This window comes from Saccopteryx leptura, chromosome 4, assembly GCF_036850995.1.
Source record: "Saccopteryx leptura isolate mSacLep1 chromosome 4, mSacLep1_pri_phased_curated, whole genome shotgun sequence".
Lineage (NCBI taxonomy): Eukaryota > Metazoa > Chordata > Mammalia > Chiroptera > Emballonuridae > Saccopteryx > Saccopteryx leptura.
This window is the reverse complement of record NC_089506.1, coordinates 161,923,642-161,947,930: the sequence shown is the minus strand read 5'-3', so window position 1 is coordinate 161,947,930 and position 24,289 is coordinate 161,923,642.

Sequence of the window (24,289 nt, the reverse complement as noted above, 5' to 3'; positions counted from 1 at the left end):
TGAGTCTTGTTTGCCTGGAAGTTGTAGTTCATCTGAAAGCAAAACATTCAGGATTCTGTATGCCTGGGTTTAGAGCTCTCACTCAGGTTTAAAACATAATTTGGTCTACACTCAGACATGTAACTTCAGGGTCCAAACATAGCCATAATAAGATAACCATGTATATACAAATGCCATTCATGCTCAAGGTACTGTACATATTTTTTCTCTTCCTTTCTTCCTTCTTTCTTTCCTTCCTTCCCTCCCTCCCTCCCTTCCTCCCTTTCTTCTTTCCTTCCTTCCTGCCTTCCTTCCTGCCTTCCTGCCTTCTGTGTTTCTAGCATAGTACTTAGAATACAGTAAGTGCTCAGTAACACTTGCTTATTAAAATTTTAAATTTAATTTAAAAAGAAATGAATGAGAATTTATCTAAAGGTTATTACTTGACCTAGATTATTATACTATTCATATCAATTTCTTTATCCTAACACTCTCAACCTTATTCATACATCCTTTTCAAGTTTAATCAATCCAAAAATCAAGCTTTCATAAATAACTTCCAGTGTTGTCACACCATGACATATTTATTTACACGTTTACAATTGCATCAAATTGATTTGTCCATATCTACTGTATAGCACTTTAATAAAAGATCAGATATAATTGAAATAACTTTAATAGCAAAACATTTCCATGTACTTCTGAATATATTGTCTATGAAAGCTAAGCAGATTTTTGAATCACATTGGTAGTAAACCAGTTTCTTATAACCCTGCAATTATAGAAGTATTTATCAACATAAGAAACATCCAAACCTATAGAGAATTTTTATGAGTTTATTTGAGCCAAACTGATGACATATACTGAAGAACAAGATCTCAAATGCTCCAGAAAATAATAGTTTGCAGCTTCTTTTACACATTTGAAATTAAGGAGGAAGCTTAAGGTGGATTACATTAAATTGGGAGAAAGCAACTCTGGATTGGATTATAGCAGCAATTTTCAACCTTTTTATCTTATTGCACATATAAACTAATTACTAAAATTCTACAGTATATCAAAAATATATATTTTCTGATCTGACAAAAAATAGGTATAATTTTGATTCACTCACAATAACGACTATTATTGTACTGGCTATTGTCACTTTTTTTTAATTTGACATTCTAAGGGAAAAGAAGACAGTGCCCTGATTAAATAATCAGGTATTGCATGATTTTAAAATTCTTGCTGCACACCGATTAAAAATCGCTGGACTACAAAGTACTTAAGATTATGTGCTCTCATGAAGGGTCTGAAACAGGACATTTCAAAGGTGTGTTAACCTCGATGCCCAGAAACAACGGACAGAGCTTGTTTAAGGGAAAGATAAGACTTTTGGTAAAGAAGTTGTATGCCTGCTACATGACTCCCCACCATGACCAATGCAGTTAAGAATTTATGATAAAATATTTTTACTTTGTGAGTTTATTTTCCATAGAATCATTTTCTTGTTCACACAATTCTTTTCTTAGCTACTCTACTTCTTAAATATAGATATTGGTTTTGCATTATTGAGAAACAATGTTTTGAAATTTTAAAATTAAACACTATATTGGATTTTCAGGAAAAAAAATTCATACACTTATGATAGATTATGCCAATTGAATGTTTCCATCTATTACCTTAACAAAAGTCATCTAATATGTAATTGGGACTTCTGTAGTTGGTTGAGCAACAACCAACAGAAAGAACCACCATAACAAAATAAAAGAGAAATTAAATCAATTAAAATAGAAAATATTTTTTAAAATCACATAACTATATTAAATTAGTACTATAACAGTACATTTATCAACTATTTTTTTTTAGCATGGATAGAAGTGTAGAAACTTACTAAAAAGTACCTACTTGAAGACAGAATTCTAGCCTGACCTGTGGTGGTGCAGTGGATAAAGCGTCGACCTGGAAATGCTGAGGTCGCCGGTTTGAAACCTTGGGCTTGCCTGGTCAAGGCACATATGGGAGTTGATGCTTCCAGCTCCTTCCCTCTCTGTCTCTCTCTGTCTCTGTCTCTCTCTCTCCTCTCTAAAAAAAAAAAAAAAAAAAAAATCTTCCTCTAGAAGACAGAATTCCGTACATAGTTGATCTCTGCCAATCTGTTTTTAGAAAGAGAAGGGAGGTTTTTACTATATGTCAATAAAGTAGACAAGAGATATTCTATTATAGTAATAACAACTAAATACATTTTAAAACTAGAAAATTTGAATTTATACCCATATAATTTCTGGCACAAAAACTTCCAACATTAAGACCCTGATGTGCGGTAGCTAAGGAATGTACTTGTTGGTATCCTTATTAAGCCAAGTGACAGACTGGAGTTTGTCCAATTGATGACCCATTTTTAGCTAAGATTTCTGAAAAATACTTTCCCAGTTTTCCTCATAAATTAGCAGAAAAAGGGTGAGCAGAAGGACAAAATAAAAGCTACTGCATGCTGTACAACGCTCAGAGATAGCAAAATTCTGGAGCGAATATTTTTTACTATATTGGACAAAAGGGATCTGTATAACTTCTGGGAAATCAAGAATAGAAATAGAAAGTCATGTACAATAGATTTTTTTTTTTTTGCTTGAAGTGTGAACCTTTGCAACTATAAGTCTACTCTTTAAGGCAGAAAGCTACCACCAGATAAAACATACCAGGCCTGAAATAGCATGCATTGCAGAAAATGATAAGCTAAATTTACACCAGAAAAAGAGGAATTTGGATAGAACAAGAACAAAAACAGTTTTTTTAAACATAAAACAATCTTTTTAAAATTTTTTTATTAATTTTAATTTATTGTGTTTACATGGATTCAAGTGTCCCACTGAATATAACTCCCTCACCCCCCACCCTCGTGTTCCCCTTTACCTCCCTTCTCCCCTTCCCTCTAGGATTTGCTGTCTTGCTATCTGTATCTCTGTTATGTATATATAATTTCACGAATCCCTTTACCTTCTCTGATCCCATTCCCTCATCCCCCTTCCTCTGAACATAAAATAATCACCTAGCTACAATTTTTACTATTCCCATGACAGAAGAAAGTTACTAGTGGAGCAATGAAAAGTTAATAGTGGAACCCTACCACACTGCATTTGTAGTTTCTAATGCACATATTCATGTTTAAGTTTAGTAGCTTCTAAATTGCATATAATTTTCACTATTTAACATGTGCTTGGTTATTTTGAATTAATCCACTTGTAACTATATGAAGCCTTAAGCTAAAAAAGCCAATATTCAAGCACAAAGAACATTTTCTTACTCATGAGTTTAAATGTTAAATAGTACCTAATATGTGAACTACATGAAATATAGCATCACCAACCCCCAAGAGATGTGTAGTCTAATGGATGATACCTAGCCATTTGTCACTGTAATTAGGTGAACAAGGTTTCCATAACTACTAAAAGCAGCAACGATTCTAATACATCTGGCTTTATTCAAACTGTACTGTAGCAATTTTGACTACACTCACACCAGCAATAATATATAGTGTTATATAGCCCTGGTCTTGAGGATAAATTGCCTCAATTATTTTATTTTGAGAAACAGTGAGAGTCACTCTGATGATATTAAGACAGTTACCAAAAACATTATTTTCACTCTACAGACTATTTTATTAATTATATAGGACTTCTCACAGTATAATTTTAGTAATACAGTCCTAAAGACTCAATGTTTTTCTCTTTTTAAAATATGTGATCACTTTTGTTTGTATCTTATTTATGAAATATATGTCCTGTAAAGATATATATGTCCTATAAAAAGGAAGTGAAAGGAAATTGCATGTGTACATAGTAAATTTTTATAATAATGTTTTGAGTGGGTCAATGTTTCTAATGTTGTGGATACTGAAAAATCTTTCAGAGAGATTCTCACCTTAAATAGTCCTCACAGTAGGCCCTGAGTGGTTGCTCAGCAGTAGAGAGTCTACCCAGTGTGTGGAAGTCCCAAGTTTGATTCCTGGCCAGGGCACACAAGAGAAGCGCCCATCTGCTTCTCCACCCTTCCCCCTCTCCTTTCTCTTTATGGCTCTCTTCCCCTTCTACAGCCAAGGCTCCATTGGAGCAAAAATTGGCCAGGGCCCTGAGGATGGCTACATGGCTTTTGCCTCAGGCACTAGAATGGCTCCAGTTGCAGCAGAGCAATGGCCCAGATGAGCAGAGCATCACCCCCTGGTGGACATACTGGATGGATCCTGGTCAGGCACACGTGGGAGTCTATCTGCCTCCCCACTTCTTACTTCAGAAAAATACAAAGAAAGAAATAAAGTAGTCCTCACAATAATGCTCAACATCAATATGGACCATAGTAAGTGTACCTTCGTATATTTCTTTCATTAAAAAACAGAAGGGTAACTTTAAAAAAGTAGCATATATTGGCCCTGGCCTGTTGGTTCAGTGATAGAGCATCGGCCTGGCATATAGATGTCCTGGGTTCAATTTCTCATCATGGAACACAGGAGAAGGAACCATCTGCTTCTCCACCCCTCCCCACTCTCGCTTCTCTCTTTCTCTCTCTCTTTCTCTCTCTCTCTCTCTCTTCCTTTCCTGCTGCCATGGCTCGATTAGAGCAAGTTGGCCTTGGACATTGAGGATGGCTCTGTGGCCTCTGTCTCAGGTGCTAAGAAGAGCTTGGTTGCTGAGCAATGGGAAAAATACCCCAGATGGGCAGAGCAAAACCCCTAGTAGGTTTGCTGGGTGGATCTCAGCCAGAGTGTATGCAGGATTCTGTCTCTGCTTCCCCTCCTTTCACTGAATAAAAATTTTTTAAAAAGTAGTAAACAGTATGTATTTTCTTTTTCTTTTTTTTTTTGTATCTTTCTGAAGTTGGAAATGGGGAGGCAGTCAGACAGTCTCCCGCATGCAGCCCGACCGGGATCCACCCAGCATGCCCACCAGGGGACAATGCTCTGCCCATCTGGGGCATTGCTCTGTTGTGACCAGAGCCATTCCAGCACCTGAGGCAGAGGCCACAGAGCCATCCTCAGTGCCAGGGCCAACTTTGCTCCAATGGAGCCTCGGCTTCAGGAGGGGAAGAGAGAGACAGAGAGGAAGGAGAGGGGAAAGGGTGGAGAAGCAGATGGGTGCTTCTCCTGTGTGCCCTGGCTGGGAATTGAATCCAGGACTCTCACATGCCAGGCTGACGTTCTACCACTGAGCCAACCAGCCAGGGCCATGTATTTTCAATAGCTCCCATAAACACAGTCTACAAAGCTATACTGAACTGAAGCAGTATAATATGCCCAAAATGTATTTTGTGGAGTCTACATTTGTAGCTTGACCTATGCAATGTAAGTGTTTGCTCATTTTGTTATTCATTCTTGTGACAAGCAAACTTCCCTGTTCGGTTTGGGCTTCTGGGAGAGATGAACAGAAGCTTGAAGGTAAATCAAAATGAACAAACACTTGGTTTGACTACAGATGGATTCTTTAGTTAAAAATTGTCTATGTAATTTGCATCATTTGAATTAAGTTTAAAAAAGGTTAATTTTTTTTCTCTGAACTAAATTTTGCTTTCTCTTTACTGACCAAGATGACCTTATGTTCCCTAAGCTTACCTAAACTTTATACAGGTTTCTTAGTGACTCAGGGCCCCTGACATCACTATACTTAGAGCATTTACCTCACATAACTTTTTTTTTAATTTTTAAATTTTATTTAGAAAATTAACTTTAACATGATGACATTGATCAACAACAGTACATAGATTTTAGGTAAACATTTCTATAGCATATGAACTGTTAATTATGTTGTATACTCATTACCCAAAATCAAATCATTTTTTGTCACCTTATATTTGTCTCTTTATACCCTTCTCCTCACTTCTTTCTCCATCCTCCTCCCTCATGTCTCTTTTCCCCTGGTACCCACTTCACATTTATCTATGTCCAGGAGTCTCAGTTTTATATCCAACTTATCTGTGAAATCATACAGTTTTTAGCTTTTTCTGATTTACTTATTTCACTCAGTATAATGTTATCAAAGTCCATCCATGTTGTCATAAATGTAACTATGTCATCATTTCTTATGGCTGAGTAGTATTCCATAGTGTATATGTACCACATTTTCTTTATCCAGTCCTCTATTGAGAGGCACTTTGGTTGTTTCCATGTCATGGCCACTATGAACAATGCTGCGATGAACATGGGGCTGCATGTGTCTTTACATACCAAATTTTCAAGTTTTGGGGGTATATACCCAGTAGAGGGATTGGTGGGTCATATGGCAGTTCTATTCTTAGTTTTTTGAGGAACCACCATACTTTCTTCCATAATGGCTATACTAATTTGCATTTCCACCAGTAGCGAATGAGAGGTCCTTTTTTTTTCCCAGCCTCTCCAACACTTGTTATTACCTGTCTTCTTGATAACAGCCAATCTAACTTCTAATTGTATATTCTTTCCCTGCCCTGGTGAGAAGTAAATCTTTTTAAAAAGTTTCTTGACATTATTTTTTAAGTTAGGCCAATTAGCAAGGACAGGTGAACTGACTTGCCCCCATCCAGCTCTTAAACTTTGTCCAGGATATTTTTTTTAAGTGAGATTGAGGTCAGGCTGATTTGTAGCCTGTCTCCCCTCCTGCACTATTCTTGAATAAAATCATCCTTTTTAAAATTACCATCCAGGTCTATGTCCTTTGCATAATGATTCAAATAAGTATCTAAAAATAGATGCTCTTGTTTCCCTGTTCTGGTTCAGTAAGCACATCACTTCACTGTGCCAAGCCCAAAGCAGTCCTTTAGAAATTACTTACTGAGAGATGATTCAGTGCTTCTAGGCACGGTCAGTTTTGCAATGTGATGACCAAGAACATCATGTCAAATAAATTTTCAGGTGTATGCAGTTAATAGTAATATTTAGAACCAGTTACTCTTTGGTCTGGATTTTAGATTTTTAATTAAATGAAAGACTGAGTTTGCCAAAACTTTGTTTATAATTTAGTATAAATTGAAAAGTGCTTAAGAAATATGATTCTATGACTAAACATTTTATACTTTGAATTAAAAATAAAATGCCTCAATTTCATGCTGTCCTTTCTTATGATTTCCAGTCATTAGAGTTCTTATTCTTTATCTTGTGTGCTATTTGCTTTCATCTGGGGACAGTGAAGGAACCCTGTCTATTTTTCTTCAGAAGCACAAAATATGAAAATAAATTCTTAGACTACTTTTTTCTAAGTAGGTTGAAAACAAAGTACTTCTGTACATGAATTTAGTACTTTTCCAGCTCAGAACAAAGAGGTAGTTCTCAGTACCTGCTTTGTAAAAGTCTTCTCTCAGTATTTTCTTTGTGTTCAATTCTTTACCATAGAATAAACCCACTCACAGTAGTTTAATGGATTCAGAAGTGTTTACTTAGAAAGTCTAAAGCAAGGCATGGGATTCTTTTTATCTTTATAAAACAAGACCTTCATAACTTTTTTGAAAAAAAAATTTTAAGTGTAGTTATTTCCTCATAGTAATATTACTTTACCTATATATTTATTTAATTGTTATTTAATTAGTGAACAAGTTGATGACTATTTCTGGCTCTGAAGTTTCTCTGATTGGGCTGGGACAGAATTTTGCATCATGTGGAGCAATAATGAACACCAGAAATGAACTTGAAACAAAAAAAGATTACTTTTTAGATTGATATATCCAGTTGGTAAACATTGTCTACAGGGAGATGAGAAGTCACTGAAATACTTTCATTCCCTTTCATTTGAAGTAGATGTTTTGGTAAGAATTTGTCATTATTTGTATTTGTTTTAATTACAGAGACCTTTTAACCTTTATTTTATGGTGGTATCGTGATTTAATGTCTTTAAAATTTGAGTGAATCTTCATTTATACCGATAGATACAAGTACAGTAAAGACAAAATGCCATTTCAAAAAAGGCAGTATGTTCTTTGAGATTTCAATTGTTTGGGGAATATACAGTATTAGACCCAGTTTTTATACAAAATACAACTTTATGTTTCTTATTGAAAAGCAGAGTTTTACTCAGATCAGGAAAATAAGTTTGCATAATATATAAAAGTGCAGCAAGAAATGGCCCACAAATAATAGACATTCAGACAACTTGATGGAGGAAGAATAATTTATTAATAACCAGTGGACCATGTGGAGTTAGTAGCACCAAAGCACAAGCTCTCCAGAGTTATGTTTTCTGAATCTTATATACCTTTACAGCTTTAGTTTTCACATGACAAGTGCCTGATTTCTTTGACTTGTCTGCAGACCTACATGACTTTTGTGTCTCTGGGAGTGGAGGGGATAAGAGAGGAGGTTTGGACTGTCTGTCCTGATTATTCATGTATCCCATTTTTCTTGCTGGTGCTGCAAGTTTATTTCAGGGAACTGATAAAGGAGCTACAGCTGTGGTTTATTACTTTTCAAACTTTCTCAGTCAGCCCTTCCTCCCTTAGTCTGATACTCTGAGGTCACTGGCTTGAGCGTAAGATCACAGACATTACAGGCCCCCTCTCTTGCACTCTTCTGGTTTCTCCCCTCTCAAAAGCATTTTAACTTAATGGGCAAAGATTATTATAAAATCAAATTATTTTTCCTTTTTTGACTGGGCTTCCATGTGTGGAAAACACATCTGTGTGTAAGAAACCAGTGAGAGAGAAAAGTAGTGGATAAGAAACATTTGTGGAAAGCTAAGGCTGCTAATTCTAAAGCAGTGATGTACTATTATTTTTACCTTATTTTTAACCCCGGCCCTTCAGGCAATTTTCTTCAACACCAAACTCTGGTATTTAGGGAAATAAAGAGAGAGCTCTGTTTACAATTGGTCTGAATGCTTTGAGAGTGATAACACCTTGAGTTTAGTATGGCTCTGAGTTAAAGGTGGTAAGTCTGACCAGAAAAGATTTTGAACAGGAAACTACACCCTGGAGATTTGTGAAACACAGGAGAGAGGGCAGAACGTTCACTCTTCATGCAAGGAAAGCCTTAGAAACTGGTAAGTGGCTACTAAATGAAGTGGCAGACCTGACTGAAAGCCAGAAAGAATTTGACAACATGTAAGATTGTACAATGAAAAATGGTGTGGTAGTGTGTAAAAATATTAACTGAAAGTATTTGTTTTGTCCTCAAGTTATATAAGGCAGGTGGTATAATCACCTGTTTATCAACCACAATTTATGAAAATTGAAATATTAAAAGAAAAAGTTGATAAAGGGAAACCATTACAAAGAATAGGGCTGGATCGGAGTCTTTCTTCATGAAGGCCAATGTATCTAGGAGTCAAAAATAATCAAGAGCTAAAAATTTCATCTTTCAAAGGAAGAAAAACTCATCAAATCTAGACAGTGCTGCTCATGTCTCTAAACCCCAACCTTCTTTATTACAATTAATCTCAACTACCCCTTCCTGATATGAATTAGCAAGCCTGGTGAATGATCCTATCTCTTGACTTTAAACCAGAAGATTTTCACTGACCTTTTTGTTTGGATTTTCTTTGTTGAAAATCTTGGAAAGTCAACCACAATATGAAAAGTTCTTGAGAACTGTTCAGTATAACCCAATATCCACTTAATCATTCAAAGTTGTTTTGTAGTTAGGACATTAGGCCAAGAGAGATAGACCATAAAAGTCTGTCAATGCAAATCAAGAATATCCCTAAAAGCATGCAAGGATTCCAACCTAAATCTTGGATAATATTTCTTTAATTACATTATAGTAAAGGTAGCAGAATGAAGAAATACTTATATTAAACCCCAGCATATTTATAGTCTAATTAGTGCTCTTAAGATATTAACCTTTAATTGGTCTTACTTTAATTATGTGTTATCAACATAAGAAGCCAACTTAGTTTACATTCCAGAATTGGAATTTCTTAACCATTACGGGTTTGCAATCAGAAGAGTATATATTTATTTTATCTAAGTTTCCATAACTGATTCCATGTAAATACAAGCTATAATCATACCATTATTTTCATGTGGGTTGTAACACTGTTGCTTTGATGTACCCTGTAGATAACTAGAGACCATTTAGTACTCGTTATTATACACATTTTTGTAATTAGCATCAATACTATTTTTCTTATATAATTGAATGCCTCTGAAGTGCTTTAAAATATTTATTTTTAATTTAGTTAAATGTGTTCCATCTTATTTTTTTCAGACTGTTTATATAAATAGCAAATTTTGACTATAGGCACCTAATAAAAATATTACTGAAAGAGAGAAACAAACAAAGAAATAAGGTGTTCTTAAATTATCCACTTGAACCCATTTAATCAAATATTTTCTGTGATACAGAAAGACCATTAGAAGACAATATATCATATGATGTCACTTATACATGGAATCTAATGAACAATTTACACTGTTAAACAAAATAGAAACAGACACATGTATACATGGAACAAACTTACAGCTGTCAGAGGAGACAGAGGTTGGGGGACTGGATGATAGAATATGAAGGGACTAAGCAAAAAAAAAAATCATATATATGCTAGCCATAGGGATGGGGTTGGGTGTAGGTGGAAATGGGCAAAGTGAGAAACATGGAGGTGAAAGAGACTTTGCTGGGGAAAATGGGTGCACAATGCAGTGTGCAGATGATGTTTAATTGAGTTGCACACCTGAACCTGTACCCCAGTAAAATCAATTAATAAAAAAATAAATAAATCAACCAGAAGAGAAAGATCATCACAAGAGAATACACATATTGAAGAGATAAACAGAGAGACGTCAGAGAAATGGCGCCGTGAGGAGCACTCCCAATACCTCTTCCCAAAATTTCAACAAGTTCTACAACTAGAGACACAGAAAAACAATCCCAGGAGCATCTGTAAATCCCACACACTGAAAGTATGATTGGGCGAAAATGTGCCTAAATATATAATCAATCTTGAAGGAAATAAGACAAAGAACAGAACACTCTGCCTTCCTCACTAACCCGAGCAAGGGCTGCTTTCACTTGGAACTGAGAGAAAGTGAGGGCTGGGGGCATTGAAAGAGCTGGGCTGGAGCAAAGATGTTCAAGCCGAGGAAAGAGTGAGCCCACGACGGCTCAGCCCATGTGAGCTAATGCGAGCACCAGACACCGGCAAAGGTGGGTGATCAGTGGCCTTCTTACCCCCCCATATCCTGGTCGGCGAGCGTGGACAGTGTGCAAGTGGTTCCTCCTAGTGCCCTGGGCATGGGCGCCTGCATTTCGGAAAGAGCAGCAGGGTCAGAGACTTCTGCATAGGCTGCGACCAGAGTCTCAGTTTAATCACTGCTCCCCGAACAACAGTGTGCCAGGAGTGCGCGAAGACAAACTTCCCTATGCCCAGACCTCTCCGGGCAGGCGGGGCGCCTCTGTCAAGCCTAACAAAGCACATTCTGGGGTAGAAAAAATACAGAAGTGCTAGGGGGAGAGGCGCACAGGCAGCTTACAAACAGTCTCTGGAGCAGATTTGCAGATCCAATCACAGAAATTAGCTTGACCCACAGTCTACTCACTGCCCAACTGGCCTACACCAGCAGCGGCTCTAGCTGACAAGGTCTTTTTTCTCAGGTCAGTGATCTAAGACAAGAGATGTGATATTTTTTAGTGCCTCTTGCTCTGCACTTAGTGGCAGGGGCAACTTCCTGTCAGCTGATACAGAGTGAAAAACACATTCCTACAGAATAGACCTCAGAGAACACTGCAGAAGTGGACAGGACAGGCTGTAGGCTTTTTAACAAGGAAGAAGCCTGCAGAGAGCAATCCCATGAAATGCTAAGGCAAATTTAACTAGATATACCTGGGGAACCTTAGAAAGGAGCCTGAACAGAAGTCAACATGCCCCCCCTGACTGCTTAAGCTGGTGGCTCTGATTGGCAGAGCTTTCATACTAAGCGTTGTGAACTAAAAGGAGGGACTTGGCAGGTTTTAAGACCTCCTGTTCTGAGGCAGCGACTAGGGCATCTTCCTGCCAGCCAACACAGGTTAGAAAGTACAAAAAGCCTAGGGAGAGTGGTCCCACAGAGTGCTGAGGCATATTGAACATGCCTGGAGGCTCATAGAAAGACACCTTGAGATCAGATGGCTCCCTGCCCCACCTGATTACCCTGGTGGCCCTGACTGACAGAGCCCTGCACTGAGGGGGGAAACAGTGGGGAATCTGCTAGCTCTTTGAGCCTCTTACTCTCCAGGCAGTGGCAGGGGCAACCTCATAGCTGGATTACCAGCTGATAATTCAGGAAGGAGAGACTAGGACAGAGGCTCCAGGAAAATGGACTCTCCCATTGTTGGAGCCTGCAAATACTAACAAGACCCGACTACCAATGAGACTGAGGCCTAGTATATGACATCACCATAGCGACACATCAAATGCAAATCTCTACCTAAGCATGACACAGGGGTAGAGCCTGGGGTACAGTGCCACCAACCAGGAAGAGGGAGAAGAAAATAAAAAGAAGAAGATAACCTCTCAAAATCAAGAATAATACATAGTCTTTAGGACTTTTTTCACTTTTTTTTTGTTTTTTTCATTTTCTTATCTTTATTTTTTTTTCTTTTCTTCCACCTTGGTCCTTTTATTCTCTACTCATCTTATTCTCTTTTCTTCATCTTGAACTACATTACCCATAGGTATTACATTTCCTATTTTTTTCTTTTTTCTTTCTCTCTATGAAAGTTACATTCTAAAACACTTAATTCTCCCCCTTTCTTTTCTTTTCTTCTTTTTTTCTTTTTTTTTTTTCTCCCTCTCTTTTAGTTTCTTCTTTTCTCTTTCACTTTTCCTCTCATTTGATTCTCACTCATGAACAAATAATTTATTTTGGATTCAAATTTTTTGTGGCATTTTGTGTGCTTTTTACTTCACTTTTTAACTCATTAGCATTTCCCCCAACCCCAGCTCTACATTCTATGTAGTTTTAATTCCACTTATTAAAATAGTATTTTTTCTATACCTTGTTTCCTTCTTATCTCTTTCACTATATATCTCATTCAACCATCATTTACAAGCAAATTATTTAATTCTTGACCCAAATTTTTTCCTTTTTTGCATTTTGTGGGTCATTACCTCGTTTTTTTCCCTTTGTCACTTCTTCCCAACTCAGGCCCTCCATTATAGGTAGTTTTTACTCCATTGAGCACAATATAATTCTCAGTTTTTCACGGAATTTTCTCAAAGAAAAAAAAATTATAATTTTTTAAAAATTGTTTTTTATTGTTATTTTAACTTTTAATTCTCTATGAATTCTCATTAGTGTTATTAACAAAACCACCCTCAGATACCATTAAGGAAAAGAAAATTAAACATCAAGGATACAAAAGAAAGAGATGTAGCACATATAGATGAGGAAAAATCTATAGAAAAAAATTTAATAGACTGGAAACCTTGGAGTTAAATGACAGAGAATTTAAAATAGAAATCCTAAAAATACTCAGAGATATACAAGAAAACACAGAAAGAAAATTTAGGGAGCTCAGAAAACAACTCAATGAACATAAAGAATATATTACCAAGGAAATTGAAACTATGAAAACAAATCAAACAGAGATGAAAAACTCAATTCATGAACTGAAAAACAGGGTAACAAGTTTAGCTAATAGAACAAGCCAGATAGACGAGAGGATTAGTGACATAGTAGACAGGCAACTTGAGGCACAACAGAGAGAAAAGATCAAGACTCAAGAATTTTAAAAAAATGAGAAAGCCCTATAGGAATTGTATGACTCCATCAAAAAGAGTAACATAAGAATAATAGATATATCAGAGGGAGAAGAAAGAGAAAATGGAATGGAGAACATACTCAAACAAATAATAGACGAGAACTTCCCAAGCCTGCAGAAAGAACTAAAGCCTCAAATTCAAGAAGCAAACAGAACACCGAGTTTTCTTAATCCCAACAAACCTACTCCAAGGCATATCATAATGAAACTGGCACAAACCAACAACAAAGAAAAAAGTCTCAAAGCAGCCAGTGAAAAGAAGACTACAACATATAAAGAAAGGCCTATTAGATTATCATCAGATATCTCAGCAGAAACTCTACAAGCTAGAAGAGAGTTGACCACAATATTGAAAAGAGAAGAACTTCCAGCCAAGAATACTATACTCATCAAAGCTATCCCTCAAATATGAAAAAGAGAATTTATCATCAGAAAACCCCCACTTCAGGAAATACTAAAGGGGGCTTTCCAACCAGACACAAAGAACAAAACAAAACAAAACCACAAGTAAAAGCTCCACCAAGAACACAATAAGACCAAATTTAAACTGTGACAACAAAAACAAAAAAGGGGAGAGGACGGAGATTAACAGTAGCAAAGGACAATGGAGTGCAGAAGCACTCATAAGATAGTATACTACAATGAACATGGTAGGTACCCTTTCCATTACTTAATGGTAACCACCCCTGAAAAACTACCACAGAAGCACATGACTTGAAAAAGGAAGTAACAGAGGAAAGAAGTATGGATTACAACCAAACAAAAACAAATAATAGAAAAACAAAAGAGAAGAATCAAACAAGATTCTTCAGAAAGCAATATATAAAATGGCAATATGAAACCCTCAAGTGTCAATAATTACACTAAATGTAAATGGATTGAACTCATCAGTAAAAAGACACAGAATAACAGAATGGATTAAAAAAGAAAATCGAACTGTATGCTGCCTACAAGAAACACATTTAAAGAACAAGGATAAAAAAAAATTCATAATGAAAGGCTAGAAAACAATACTCCAAGCAAATAACATCCAAAAAAAAGCAGGTGTAGCAATACTCATATCTAACAATGCTGACTACAAGACAGCAAAAGTATTCAGAGACAAAAATGGTCATTTCATAATGATTAAGGGAACACAGAATCAAGAAGACATAACAATTCTTAATATATATGCACCATACCAAGGAGCACCAAAATATATGACAGCTACTGACTGACTTAAAAACAAAAACTGACAAAAATACAACCATACTTGGAGACCTCAATACACTGCTGATGGCTCTAGATTGTTCATCCAAACAGCAAATCAATAAAGAAATATTGGCCTTAAGTGAAACACTAGAGCTACTGGATATGATAGACATCTATAAGACATTTCATCCCAAAGTGACAGAGTACACATTTTTCTCTAGTGTACATGGAACATTCTGAAGAATTAACCATATATTGGATCACAAAAATAACATCAGCAAATTCAGAAAAATTGAAATTGTACCAAGCAATATTTTCTGATCATAAAGCCTTGAAACTAGAACTCAACTGCAAAAAAGAGGTAAAAGAAACCTACAAACATGTGGAAACTAAACAACATACTTTTAAAAAATGAGTGAGTCAAATAAGAAATAAGCGCAGAGATCAAAAGATACATACAGACAAATGAAAATGACAATACAACATATCAGAATCTCTGAGATGCAGCAAGAGCAGTAATAAGAGGGAAGTTCATATCACTTCAGGCCTATATGAACAAACAAGAGAAAGCCCAAGTAAACCACTAAATTTCACATCTTAAGGGACTAGAAAAAGAAGAAACAAAGACAACCCAAAACAAGCTGAAGAAAGAAAATAATAAAAATCAGAGCAGAAATGAATGAAATAGAGAACAAAAAAACTATAGAAAGAATTAATAAAACAAGGAGCTGGTTCTTTGAAAAGATCAACAAAATTGACAAACCCTTAGCAAGACTCACCAAGGAAAAAAAAGAGAAAAACTCATATAAACAAAATCCAAAATGAAAAAGGAGAAATCACCACAGATATTATAGATATATTTATACAAAGAATTATTGTAGCATAAAATGAAAAACTATAAGCACCAAATTCAACAATCTAGAAGAAATGGATAAATTTCTAAAACAACACAATTTTCCTAGACTGAGTCATGAAGAAGCTGAAAGCCTAAACAGACCAATAAGCAGGGAAGAAATAGAAAAAACTATTAAAAATCTTCCCAAAAATAAAAGTCCAGGGCCAAATGGCTATACTAGTGAATTCTATCAAACATTCAAAGAAGACTTGATTCTTATTCTACTCAAAGTCTTCCAAAAAAAATTGAAGAAGAAGCAATACTTCCAAACACATTTTATGAGGCCTACATAACCCTTATACCAAAACCTGGCAAGGACAGCACAGAAAAAGAAAACTACAGACCAATATCTCTAATGAATACAGATGCTAAAATACTAAACAAAATAGTAGCAAATCAAATACAACAACATATTAAAAAAATAATACATCATGATCCAGTTCGATTCATCTTAGAATCTCAAGGATTGTTCAACATACGTAAAACGGTTAACATAATACACCATATCAACAAAACAAAAAACAAGAACCACATGATTTTATCAATAGATGCAGAAAAGGCATTCAATAAAATATAACACAATTTTATGTTTAAAACACTCAAAAAATGGGTATAGAAAGTATATATCTCAACATAATAAAAGCCATGAACTATCAGCTAACATCATATTAAATGGCATAAAACCGAGGACTTTCCCCCTTAAATCAGAAATTAGACAGGGTTGTCCACTTTCTCCACTCTTATTCAATGTGGTGATAAGTTTTCTAGCTAAAGCAATCAGACAAGATAAAGAAATAAAAGGCATTCATATCAAAAAAGAAGTAAAGGTTTCACTTTTTGCAGATGATATGATCCTATACATCGAAAACCCCAAAGACTCCACAAAAAGATTACTAGAAACAATAAACCAATACAGTAAGGTCGCAGGATACAAAATTAATATGCCAACAACTAAACATTAGAAAATAAACTCAAAAAAACAATCCCCTTCACGATTGCAACAACAAGAAGGAAAATACCTAGGAATAAACATAACAAAGAATGTAAAGAACTTATATAATGAAAACTAGAAAGCATTGTTAAGGGAAATCAAAAAAGATACAATGAAATGGAAAAATATTTCTTGTTCTTGGATAGAAAGAAAATATATAATCAAAATGGCCATATTACCCAAAGCAATATACAAATTTAATGCAATTCCTATCAAAATTCCAATGACATTTTTTAAAGAAATGGAACAGAAAATCATCAGATTTATATAGAAGTATAAAAAACCCTGAATAGCCAAAGCAATCCTAGGAAAAAAGAACGAAGTTGGGGCCATTAAAATACCTGACTTCAAATTATATTATAGAGCCACGACAATCAAAACAGCATGGTATTGGCAGGCAGAAAAAAATAGACACTCAGACCAATGCAACACAATAGAAAGCCCAAAAATAAAACCACATATATATGGGCAAATAATTTTCAATAAAGGGGCCAAAAACACATAATGGAGAAAAAAGAACCTCTTCAACAAATGGTGTTGGGAAAACTGTAAGGCCACATGCAAAAGAATGAAACTTGACTACAGTTTGTCCCCTTGTACTAAAATTAATTCAAAATGGATCAAAGACCTAAAAATAAGACCTGAAACCATAAAGTACATAGAAGAAAACATAGGCAATAAACTCATGGACCCTTGTTTTAAGGAGCATTTTATAAATTTGACTCCAAAGCAAGGGAAGTGAAGGCAAAGATAAATGAATGGGACCACATCAAACTAAGAAGATTTTACACAGCAAGAGAAACTGACAACAAAATAAACAGACAGCCAACTAAATGGGAGATGATATTTTCAAACAACAGCTTAGATAAGGGCCTAATATCCAAAATATACAAAGAACTCATAAAACTCAACAACAAACAAACAAGCAATCCAATAAAAAATGGGAAGAGGACATGAACAGACATTTCTCCCAGGAAGAAATACAAACGGCCAACAGATATATGAAAAGTTGCTCATCTTCATTAGTTAATAGAGAAATGCAAATCAAACTACAATGAGATACCACCTCACACCTGTTAGATTAGCTATTATCAACAATACAGGTAATAGCAAGTGTTGGAGAGGCTATGGAGAAAAAGAAACCCTCATCCACTGTTGGTGGGAATGTAAAGTAGTACAACCATTATGGAAGAAAGTATGGTTGTTCCTCATAAAACTAAAAATAGAACTACCATATGACCCATCAATCCCTCTACTGGGTATATACCCCCAAAACTCAAAAACATTGGTAGGTAAAGACACATGTAGCCCCGTGTTCATTGCAGCATCATTGTTCACGGTGGCCAAGACATGGAAACAACCAAAAAGCCCTTCAATAGATGACTGGATAAAGAAGATATGGCACATATACACTATGGAATACTACTCAGCCATAAGAAATGATGACATTGGATCATTTACAACTAAATGGATGGATCTTGATAACATTTTATGGAGTGAAATAAGTAAATCAGAAAAAAACTAAGAACTGCATGATTCCATACATAGGTGGGACATAAAAACGAGACTAAGAGACATTGACAAGAGTTTGGTGGTTGGGGGGGGGAGGGAGGAGAGGAAGGGAGAGTGAGGAGGGGAGGGTCACAAAGAAAACCAAATAGAAGGTGTCGGAGGACAATTTGGGTGATGAGTATGCAACATAATTGAATGACAAGATAACCTGGAGATGTTTTCTTTGAACATATGTACTGTGATTTATTAATATCACCCCATTAAAATTAATAAAATTTTAAAAAATGAAACTTAAAAAAAGAAGATAAACAATTCATTCTAGCTTTGCAAACCCTCATACTTCACTATCAACACAAGTTGAATTATTACAAAAATAGCTGATTTATGCAAATGATTATTACCTTTTGTTGTTAATTTGACAAATATTAGTGGGTTTCTTTTACCTGTCAGGTATTCTATCCCCACTGACTTTATACTGTATTTTATAGACAAACAGAAAAATGAGTAAACAGATACCTGTATAAAATAAAAATAATTGGGTGATTGTTGGAGGAAAGAGAAGGGTTAAATGTATTTATTTGCTATTCTTGTATAGGATGGGATGAGCCAAAAAGAATTTGAACTAATCGAACTTGGTGTCCAATTAGATATTTGGATATCTTTTATCTTAAACTGCTGTATAATTGAACAGAGAGTAAATATCATATGATTTTCATTACATCATTCACGAAAGTGATATCTCAGAGATCATATTCTCTATCTGTCTCTTTGTAAGTATCGCTGCAAAATTAAGAAGGACATCACCATATAACAATGTAATCTATTTAATCTGTCTTTTAAATTATGATTTATTTAGTTCAACAATGAAAAATTGGCACCAGAATGGTAGAAAATGCAGACAATTTGAAGCCTTGAATCAGAGTCTGTTACTGTCTAGCTACACAGTTTGGTGTAATTCACTTCACCTATGTAATACATCTCTTTAAAATGGAAAATGGTACAAATGGCTATGTTAATGGCATGAATTATTTGAAAGTACTGTATAAAGTAGAAAGTAATGAATAGATTTTAATAGTAATTATTGTCAAACTTATATAGCAAGTATAATTTGGGCACTCCTCAAATGAATATAAAAATAAATATTTTGTTATTGTGTAAAATTTCATGGAGAAGCCTATGGAAAGAATTTTTTTTTGTATTTTTCTGAAGTTGGAAATGGGAGGCAGTCAGAGAGACTCCCACATGCGCCTGACCGGGATCCACCCGGCATGCCCACCAGGGGCGATGCTCTACCCCTCTGGGGCATTGCTCTGTCACAACCAGAGCCATTCTAGCACCTGAGGCAGAGGCCATGGAGCCATGCTCAGCGCCCGGGCCAACTTTGCTCCAATGGAGCCTTGGCTGCGGGAGGGGAAGAGAGAGACAGAGAGGAAGGAGAAGGGGAGGTGTGGAGAATCAGATGAGCGCTTCTCCTGTGTGCCCTGACTGGGAATCAAACCCAGGACTCCTGCATGCCAGGCCGACGATCTACCACTGAGCCAACCAGCCAGGGCCATATGGAAAGAATTTTTAAAGCAGGAATAAATTCTGTAGAATCAGAAGATCTATACAGTTTTAAATCATTCATATTTTTATCTGGGATACTTTTTTGAATGCTTATTAAGTAGAAAGAAAAACTCACTTTCAAGTATTTAAGAATATTGGCAATGCATAAGAGATGTATTGGAAATAAAACCCTGCATAAAGATTTTAAGATGAAAATGCTATTTTAAGTAGTTAAAAATATCGGAACATACTTAAGTCAAGAAAAGACTGAATATATTAGTTTGTTAACACTGTGATGTATGAAAAGTGTTTGAAATTTATTGATTGGTGTCACATTTCTGAAAATATTAAAAGGGTATAATAATCAAAATATTAATAATATTCCATTTAATATAGTTTGCATCTCTGAAGACATAAACAAAAAGCAAGGAATATCATACTGAGATCAAAGTAAATAATGTTTATTCTAATTTAATATGTGACAGTGTTTAATATAATACATTATTCAAAAGCAAAATTATGCATTGAACAATAATTTAATGGACAGTTGAATCCAAAGTGGTTGTTATCCTTGTGTAAGTTTTGTATATAATTCTTACAGAAATTATAAGTTTTAAAAGAACTTAGGCCTGACCAGGCAGTGGCGCAGTGGATAGAGCGTCGGACTGGGATGCAGAGGACCCAGGTTCGAGACCCCGAGGTCGCCAGCTTGAGTGCGGGCTCATCTGGTTTGAGCAAAAGCCCACCAGCTTGAACTCAAGGTCGCTGGCTCCAGCAAGGGGTTACTCGGTCTGCTGAAGGCCCGCGGTCAAGGCACATATGAGAAAGCAATCAATGAACAACTAAGGTGTTGCAACGCGCAATGAAAAACTAATGATTGATGCTTCTCATCTCTCTCCGTTCCTGTCTGCCTGTCCCTGTCTATCCCTCTGTCTGACTCACTCTCTGTCTCTGTAAAAAATAAAAATAAATAAATAAATAAATAAATAAAAGAACTTAGATAACTTTTTGTTTTAGACAAAACAAGGCAGTCATGCCAAATATAGCTGTTGTTAGATACATATATCTAAGCTTCACACTTCTTATTTCATTAGTGCTATAAAAAAATTTAGGTTAGTTTAGTAAGGTTTATGATAAGATGTTAGTCCTGTTATAAAAAAGATTTCTTTATTTATTAAGTGAGAAGTGGGGAGTGAGGAAGGCACAGACTCCCGCATGTGCTCCGATCAGGATTCACCCAGCAAGACTCCTAGAGTGTGATGCTCTGCTCATCTGGGGCTGCTTCTCCATTGCTCAGCAACAAGCTATTTCAGCACCTGAGGCAATGTCATGAAGCCATCCTCAGCATCTGGGGCCAACCTGCTCCAACCATTCGACCCATGGAAAGAGAGAAATAGAAGGTGAAGGGGGAGGGATGGAGTAGCAGACGGTCACTGACCAGGAATCAAACCCAGGACTTCCACACATAAGACTGATGCTCTACCGCTAAGCCAACTGTCCAGGGCCACTATTATCTTCACCCAGCCTAAAATAAGCTTGATATGAGTAGATCCACAGAGCTCAAGGAGTAGAACTATGGAGTATGTATTGCAATCTGAGGACAGATTTGGGAAATCCTAAATGAGAGAGAAAGAAATAGTACTAGTGATAAAATAAGCAGAGAATTTATACCTACAAAATATATTAAATAAAAACTCATGGGACATACAATGGAAAAAAACAACAACTATTTTTAAAGACCAAGAAGCAAGAATTGTTGCTTTGTACTGCTTTTCTATAAACTGTTCGTGGCTGTCCAAATGCCATAGCTCCAAGAGTCAGTGTGCCAGAGTAGACATGAACATAAACTTGCACCTGTGTCTCCATGTTTTCTGTCAGTGACCATGACCTTCCTGGTCATTACTGATTGAACCAGGAATTTGCAACTGACAAAGTTATCCATTGAGATGCTGGAATTTAGTAAACTTTGATAAAATTGAAGATTTACTAACTTCTGGGAGTACATAAAGAAAGGGACATAAACTTGAACAGCAATTTGGAAGTTTGGTTTAAGGGACTTGGGGCCTCTATTAATAAAGTCATGATTTTGATCTCTATCAATGACATAAAAAATAATGAAGAAAAAGCGAATTATCAAGTAATAAATTCCCAACCTCTTAAGACCTACACAACTGACAGTGTTAGTTCTGTTATAAACAATGACAACAAAAGCCTTTAGCCAAAAAGGTGTAATAAAGAACTTTAGCTTCAATTTTTAACTCTTAAGTTTTGTGTAATGTTTCACAGTGCTTTTTTTTAATATAATAATACCCCCTTCATAACAGATTCAAAGAGAAAATAAGAAGGTTTATGAAAAGAATAACAATTTAAGTATAATTATTTACTATCTAAAAGAGATTCAAGAAAATCATCTTTAATAGATATTTGACTATTTAACTGTGCATTTTCCTAAGCATTGTTTTGTTTGGAATAAAGCGTACACTTGAAAAAGCTCTAATTGTTAAAATATATTGAACAAAAATGTTTAGGAAAATGTTTCATAATTTGGATTCATTAGAATTTTAGGCTTTGATTTTTTAAAAAATCTACAATTTTTATACTTATTTTGCTAATTATATTAGGAGACCTATGGATCATTTATTTATTTATTTTTTTAATACTTCAATTCTTCTATGACCAGCATGATTTTTTTTTAATTTTTTTATTGATTTTTAGAGAGAGGAGTGAGTGAGAGAGAGAGAGAGAGAGAGAGAGAGAGAGATAAGGGGGAGGAGCAGGAAGCATCAACTCCCATATGTGCCTTGACCAGGCAAGCTCAAGGTTTCGAACCGGCAACCTCAGTGTTCCAGGTTGACGCTTTATCCCACTGCGCCACCACAGGTCAGGTCCTATGGATCATTTATAAGTGACAGTTTAAAAAATATATACTATGTATTAAAAAAATAGACACCCTGGCTGGTGGCTCAGTGGCTAGAACGTTGTTGCAGCATGCCGAGCTCACTGATTTGATCCCCGGTCAGGGCACATAGGAGAATCAACAGATGGATGCACAAGTAAATGGAACTAAGTGGAACAACAAGTTAATACTTCTCTCTCTCTCTTTCTCTCTTTCTCAAATCAATGGAAATATTAAAACAAAACAGAGACTATTTATTGTACTTTACAATTTACCAATACACAGTCTCTGAAATATTATGGACAAAAATACATATACAATCACTTCTTACAATCTGGTTTCCAGAGGACTCAAGAAAATACAACAGAGTTTTGTTTCTCCCACTTTTTTAACAGTTTCACCCATCAAAAGTATGTTCTAAGAAATATATCATAATTTGCTTTCAAACTATTTTCTGAAATATTTATCACACTCAGTATTAGACTTTGACATTTCTCATTTACTTTTCAAATTATGTTTATTAATTTTTAAATATAGGATAATTATTAAAAGACTATGTTTTAAAAATTGTTTTCCACAGACTTAGTACTTTGTTATGGGTAAAACATAAGTAATAACTAAAAGGAATTCTTAAATCTTGTTACAGAACTTCAGAAGTACAAAAAAGACTCAAACTATCACTAGATTTTAACACACTTTTCAAAGTGCAAATCTATTTCAGAAATCATTAGGAATACTGTCTTCTGATTGGACTCTTAACACCAATGGTTATGAAAAGCAACACTGAATCCTCATAACTGTTCACTTGACCATTTTTTACTCTGGGACCATGGCAAGCTCTAAGCTTACACAATATACAACCATAATTTTTATTACTTTTGTGATCAATCTTCTCTGATATAGATCTCCTCAGGTTCAATTTCTCTTCCTGCAGTAGTGCTCCCCTTCCTGTTTACTACTGGTGCGTGAACATGCCTCTAGATACAATTTCCTCAACACACTGTCCTGAGATCTCCAGCTTGCTTATTGTGAGACTAATATCTTATTCATTTTGGTATGATCTATCACCTACCACTTTCTTGCCTCTGACTCTTGTATTCCTCTATAAATCTGAATAAAACAGTAACTTGCATAGTGACTATTTAATGATTGGGTAGTTCATTTCATTTGCTTATTTTAGGCAATGTGCAAGAAATAATGTACTACAAAATGTTTAAATGTATTAGCTTCGTAATTTTTTTAAAAATCTGTCTTGTCATGTATAACTATATGATATCATAGAAATGTAAACCACAATTTATTCCATGCAAAAAATGGGACTGAAAAAAAAATGGGACTGAAACAGTAAATATTTCTTAAAGTCATTGTGCGGATTATATCTGATACATGTAGAGAATTTAACATGTAAGTGGGACAAGATAAGAATTTCAAAATGAAAAGAGCTGTTATATGCAAGTATAATGCTCTTGTTACGGTTATGCTAAGATATGGTTGATTTCCATAATTACTAGTTTAATATTTTCATTTTTGCTTCATTTATGCTATGCTATGTTATGTTATAGTAATAAATAATTTTTTAAAGATGAAGGAATTAAAAGGAATGATCTA